The following is a 7,056-nucleotide window of genomic DNA, read 5'->3' as shown; positions in this document are numbered from 1 at the left end:
AAACGTTTCTTTTCACCCAACGCGGCATTCTTATTTCTTGACACGATATATTTGATGACCGAGGCTCGTAACGCGCGCCCGTTCTTGGAATATTATGTGCTCGGTCGTTTGAACATTCCTTCTTGACCCTATTCGTCAAAAGTGTCCGGCGACCGTGTAGTAAATGCGCTGCAGGCGCAATGAGGTGTCCTTGTGCTGCATAGACGAACGTATCCCTTTCGACAAGCCGCGTTCTGAAAGAAGAAAAAGAGGAGAAGAAAACAACATTTTTCGTGGCGCTTTTATTTTCTGCATGCATAGCAAGCGACATCGAAATGTCGTGCAGTATCCTCAATTTCACTTGGTCAACAGGTCCCTCGTTTTCAACAGCTCGGTGTCACTCGGAACTCTGGACAGGTGTTCACCTCACTCACAAGTGTGGGGACGTAATCCATCCACCAAGACCATGCCGGTGAACGAAAGCTGCACGTCGAAGGAAGGAAGGCTGGCTTTGACGCTGCAGAGCCAACGAAAACGAAACTGTGTTCCTCTCTCGAGTGTCCTTGCCTTCACGTTGCTTGCACATGGCGGAAGTGTGTTCGCTCCTCGAGTTTTCTTCTTTGTTGAACCATTAGGGACGCGTGTACTCGTCGGGACTTCGTCGCGACAGTCCAGCCACCCCTCGCGTTCGCTTCGCTCACGTAAACAAGCACAACGCCAGCGTACTTCCCCGATTCGCTAAAAACAACCATCCGACTCTCGCGTAGCATTGTCACTTGCGTATTTTGTGTCTTTTACCATCCAAACCAGATGGCGCTGCGCAGTTAACGGCTCGAAAACCGGAGCCTTGCTTTAGGTTCGTTAGATGACGCCACTATTCATTCATTTGTTTTTAATTTTTTTTTTAGTTTTTACTTTTTGTTTAAATTAATTGATTTGATTTTACATTACGTCGTCTCGTCATATAAACAGCAAATATTTAAACAATTTAGGCGCGCCTCCGCATCTATTTGGGCGCCGACCACCTGGCGGCGCTACTTATTTTCCAAATTCTGTTTACAAAGTATGACGGCGTTTTCATCTATCTAGCGGTCTCCTACATTTTTTTTTTTTTTTATTATTATTTTTTTTTTGCTTTTGTTTTGCGTTGTTCCTGCGGAGTGATAGTTCTTGGTGAGCTCGGACGCTTTCCAACGCGTTAAGATTCTGGAGTGCAAACTTGTAAGAAACCTTTGCAACCGTGAGTAGTATGCAGTCGGCGCTGCTTGCACGCGATGTATTTTCGACGCGTTTTGTCCGTCTTATTGCCCGCGTGCGTTTGCGTACCTGGTTTCTGAAAGTGTGCGCGTCTCCCACGTGCATCTTAAACCATGCGTGGTCATTGCATGTTTTCGCTTGAGGAGATATCCATTTCCACCAGTGAGTAGTGTTCATTCGCCGCCGCTTCATCGCGATGTGCTTTTGACGTCTTTTTGCTTCTCTGTGCCGCCCGCCCTCCGTGCTTTCCGAAGGTGAGCGCATGGTTTCGCTTTGCAGTGCGCGCTCTGCAGCGTGGTGTTGTGGCGTGGTTCCGGTGAAAGTGCCTGTGGGTGACCTCGCGTGCGTCCGTAATTCCCTGCCTTCGGCCTACTCAGCGTGGACGTCATTTCTGTCCTGTGACCTGCTGCTCAGTGCTCAGTGCTGTGCTTGTGCAAGGCCTCTGGTGTGGGTGCCGTGTCCTACGTATCGCCCAACTAGGTTCTACTTGTGCCCCTTATTAATTCATTAATATGTGTCGTGTGTGTGTGTGCTCTTTGAGCAGTTTCCGTTCTTGTGCCGTCCGTCCAGTGAAAGGATTTTTTTATTTTTTTTTATTAAGTTACGGCGCTTGTTTTCGTGCAGCTCTACGTGGTCGTGTCCTCGTACGCAGTGGTGTGTTTGTGGAAAGTCTCTCGTTGTGTTGTGTTGTGCAGTGCAGTGCAGTGCAGTGCAGTGCAGTGCTGTGCGTGCGCCAAAGCCTCTGGATAGAAGAAAAAAAAAATATATATATATATATAAATACACATTTTTTTTCTAATTTTTTTTTTAATTAATTTTACATGTGGTAAGTATGCATGACTTATACCATCCTTTGTATTGATTTATTTGGGTCGTGTCTTTTTTTTCCACATTATTAGCCTTCTTGTTCTCCTCCTCCTCCTCCTCCTGCTTATCATTATTGTAGAAATGTTTTCCTTTTTCTTTTTTTTCCTCTTTCTTTCTAAGCTTTTAGTTTCCACCAGAGTGTCGAACCGAATTTTTTATTGGTTTGCTTCGATTTGCGGGAGCACAAAAGTAATGTAGGACATTAAAATAGCACAACAAATAGAAGAACAAGAGGTATACAGGACAGGCGCTGATGTTGAACTAGTTTCATTCAGGAAAAGTGAACATGTATATACACACGACAGGCAAAGCAGCACATATTCTTAAGGGTAGAAGATATTTGAGCTGGGATGCTGGTGTCTCCCAGCACGATCAAACCATCCGGGGCTATTGCCGCCTTCTCGGCTGCCCTCGGCACTAATCGTGAATAAAAGCTATATATGTATGATTACTTTTCCTGGATAAAACTAGTTGAAAGTGAGTGCCTGTCCTGTATACTCCTTGTCCTCGTCTTTTTTGCGCTATTTTATATATTTTACTAAGATGAACCAACAGCGTACCGTATTAAAAAGAAAAAGAAGAAGCTAAAGTGATATTATATTTACCTGGTGCTTCTTTTCGTAATAGGCACTATTTCAAGAGTGCAAACGGGTATCTTTCCATTCATTTGTAGGGTTCGCTTATTTTCAGGTGCCGAGAAATAAATTGCTTTATTTAAATTTGATGGAGCAGTAAATGACAAGCTACATACATATCTGTCTTTCCTTTTTTTTGTGTTATATTTTAGCCTGAATTTAAAAGTTATCAGTCTGTTGGGTCGCCTAAAATACAGGTGATTGGCATTTGAGGTTTTTTTTCTTTACAAGATAATGGTTGATTCAATTTAGCAAGTAAGCATCAATTGTGCTACTTTTTTTTTTCCCTTCATCTTAAATAGAGCTAAGCAATCAACTCGACATGACGGCTACTTAATTTGTCGCTTTCTTACCGCCTGTTTTCCGAAACTGTGTGCTTTCTTTTCGTCGTCATCGACTTTGGGCTGCCGCTCCAAGTCCATAGAGCCTTTTTTTTTTCCAGCTATCCCGGCCGTACACCCTTGTACTTCTATTCATCGTCAGACTAATAGACAGTTATATTTTCTTCCGTACAGTTCCAAGTTGGCGGGTCAGTTTCGGTTCGGCTGAAACTAACTCCTCGGTTCCGGTTTTTCGTTCGCTTCGGTTTTCGGTTCGACACTCTGGTCTTCACCGTGCATGGCACCCCCCCCCCCCTTCCTTCCTTCCCTCCCTCCCTCCCTCCCTCCCTCCCTCCCTCCCTCCCTCTCTCCCCTCTTCTCCTCCCTGCAAGAAAACAAACTGTCGTTTCGAAATGTTTTCTTACTTGAACTGTGAAGGTTTTCAAGTGCATTTCCTTTCCTCCTTTATTGAGCGCACAATTCTAGAGTGGAACTTCCCTTCTGACATTGCAATAAAGTTTCCTGCACAAGGAAGAAAAACCTGCCATTTGACCTTCCTTGTGTGTGCAAAGTGTCAATGTTCCTATATTATGCTTGAACATGGTCTTTTTGTCTTCCTATTTGTCGCAGAAATCATGTATGTGTATGTATGTATGTATGTATATATACCAATATCGCACTTTATGGATTAATCTTGCACGACCTGTGAAAACCACGTATCTCTGGCTTTCCTCACGTTCAATTTTCGAGCAATTTCTGAAGCTAGCTTGGGGAGATTGATTTCGCTCGCACACAATTCGAGGCGCGAGGACGGGCATGTACGAACGCCTACGTAGTCGGGACGGTAAACAAAACTTACACAAATTAAAATCCTGCGCAGATAATAAAAGAAAGAGCAACAAAAAAGTATGGGCGTCTTTCTTTACTAATTTCTTTTTTTTTTCTTTTTTAGGATTGTAAGCGGACGGGCTTCTTAAACGATACCAAAAAGCGAGACACAATTTGACAAACGGGTCAGGTCACAAGAAAGAAAATCCCACATCCTCAAGCGTGTAAAAAATGCACGCAATATCTACAGTACTGGAATTGGAAGCGCTGCCAATCTCGCGTGCACTAGCCCAAATCGCGTTGCTCCCGCTCACGTCGAAGCGACACAGACCTCGTCGGAAAGGTACGCTTTCTGACGCGGTCAACCGGTAAAAACACTATATATTGTAAAATTCTGTACTTTGGACGTGATTAATTCAGACTGCTTTGCGGCTAACTAAGCGCGCGTTCCTTCCCAATGAAACGAAAGAGCGAGATTAGAAATAGAGGAAATAATTCCCGTGAAAAGAAAGAAATTCGTCTCTTATTGAGCTTGGCAGTAAAGCACGCGACATCTCCAGTATTCCGTTTGAAAGCGTTGTCCATGGCAAGTGCAGTAGTGTACAGTGTTCGGCTCTCGCCCAGTTGAAAGCGCCAGAAAGCCCGTGTCGCCTCGCGACACGGGTAACCGCTAGAAAACACGCACATTTTAAAGTCGCGTGATTTGCACTTGATTCCTCGGAAGTACTTTGTGGGAGACGAAGCGGGCGTTCCATGCCAGGGACACGGAAGAGAGAGATTAGAAATAGAGCGAACGATTCGCGTGAAAAGAATAATATTTGTCTCCTATCAAACTTGCCAGAAAAGTAAGCGAGATTTCCAGTATTCCGTTTGAAAGCGCTGCCCGTCGCAAGTGCAGTAGTGTACAGTGTTCGGCTCTCGCCCAGTTGAAAGCGCCAGAAAGCCCGTGTCGCCTCGCGACACGGGTAACCGCTAGAAAACACGCACATTTTAAAGTCGCGTGTTTTGCACTTGATTCCTCGGAAGTACTTTGTGGGAGACGAAGCGGGCGTTCCATGCCAAGGACACGGAAGAGAGAGATTAGAAATAGAGCGAACAATTCGCGTGAAAAGAATAATATTTGTCTCCTATCAAACTTGCCAGAAAATTAAGCGAGATTTCCAGTATTCCGTTTGAAAGCGCTGCCCGTCGCAAGTGCAGTAGTGTACAGTGTTCGGCTCTCGCCCAGTTGAAAGCACCAGAAAGCCCGTGTCGCCTCGCGACACGGGTAACCGCTAGAAAACACGCACATTTTAAAGTCGCGTGTTTTGCACTTGATTCCTCGGAAGTACTTTGTGGGAGACGAAGCGGGCGTTCCATGCCAAGGACACGGTAGAGAGAGATTAGAAATAGAGCGAACAATTCGCGTGAAAAGAATAATATTTGTCTCCTATCAAACTTGCCAGAAAAGTAAGCGAGATTTCCAGTATTCCGTTTGAAAGCGCTGCCCGTCGCAAGTGCAGTAGTGTACAGTGTTCGGCTCTCGCCCAGTTGAAAGCGCCAGAAAGCCCGTGTCGCCTCGCGACACGGGTAACCGCTAGAAAACACGCACATTTTAAAGTCGCGTGTTTTGCACTTGATTCCTCGGAAGTACTTTGTGGGAGACGAAGCGTGCGTTCCATGCCAAGGACACGGAAGAGAGAGATTAGAAATAGAGCGAACAATTCGCGTGAAAAGAATAATATTTGTCTCCTATCAAACTTGCCAGAAAAGTAAGCGAGATTTCCAGTATTCCGTTTGAAAGCGCTGCCCGTCGCAAGTGCAGTAGGGTAAATTGTTCGGCTCTCGCCCAGTTGAAAGCGCCAGAAAGCCCGTGTCGCAAAGCGACACGGGTAACCGCTAGAAAACACGCATATTTTTCTTTTGTTAATCCCGTGCTTCTCACTTCGTTCCTTGAGAGGACTTTGTCGGAAACTAAGTGGCGGGGCCTTCCAAACGAAACCAATGGTAGAAACAATGAAGTGAGCAAAGAAGAGTAGTGTAAAGAAAGAAAATTGCCTATTATGAATCCTGCCGTAAACACGCGCGATACCGCGAGCATTCGGATTAAAAGCAGTGACAATCTCACTTACTATAGCGCTCATTGTTCGGCTCTGACACAATTCAAAACGCATGAAACGCCCCGTGTAAATATTGGTTTACTTTGTAATAACAAAGTCGATAAACTTTCTGTTGACCATGTAACATGAACTGAAAGTCGAAAAGAAGTAATCAGAGTCAAGCAGGGGTCAGCACGTTTTTAATAAAAAGCGAGAAATAATTTTTTTTATAGGGGTAGGATGTATGTACGTATGTATGTATATATAGAGGCACACAGGAAAAAAAGAACATATATATATATATATATATACACAAACATACATACATACATATATATATATATATAAGGAGAGAGAGAGGGGAAAAAATAAGAAAGAAAGAAGGACAAATAAATGATACTGAATAACGAGGAGCCACATGAGTGAGAGACAGTAAGTCAGTCAGTCAGTCTGTCACCGAAACTGATAACCACAAACTATGTACAGAATGCTCTTGAAGGATCTTCTTTATACTTATCGGTGCTATTATGTGGAGGTGGGGTCTGTCGAGCGTTCGATTGGTGCGAGCGGCGTCTGACGACGTCGCCGACGCCTTTCGTCGCCGTCTCGGCCGCTGCCTCCGCCGCATGGTCGTTACAGCAAGGTACCTGCGATCTCTGGCGTCTGCCGTTGGGGTCGGTTCTCGGGTGCACCTGTGTCTTGAAAACGAATGCGAGAGGAGGGTGTTTCGGAGCGTCCGCGCTAACCGAACGGTGTGAAATGACGAGTGCGTTCTGACCGAAGGCCGGGGTGCGTCCTCGCGTCCTCACGGGACCTGAAAGCTCGGCAACGCTGCGAAGGCGTCGTCAATGATTTTTTTTGGCGTACGACTTTCTGTTGCTACGACGAGAAAGAAATTTATGCGCTTCTTGCCGCGTCGGTACCGACCTCGGTCGGGGATATTCCGGCTGCGCGCTCGAACGTGCTTCATTTCTTCTTGGATTTGGAAGTAATTCCTAAGCGTTGTGTGTGTTTGCGGTTCGTAAGGGGCGCCTGACGGTGGCCCCGCGTCCGCGCGTTGGTAGGGTTTTGGGCGACCCACCACGAAAAGAT

Source organism: Ixodes scapularis, unplaced genomic scaffold, assembly GCF_016920785.2.
Source record: "Ixodes scapularis isolate PalLabHiFi unplaced genomic scaffold, ASM1692078v2 ptg001158l_1___fragment_3__unscaffolded, whole genome shotgun sequence".
NCBI lineage: Eukaryota > Metazoa > Arthropoda > Arachnida > Ixodida > Ixodidae > Ixodes > Ixodes scapularis.
The sequence above is the reverse complement of the archived record's forward strand: the minus strand, read 5'-3'. Positions refer to the sequence as shown.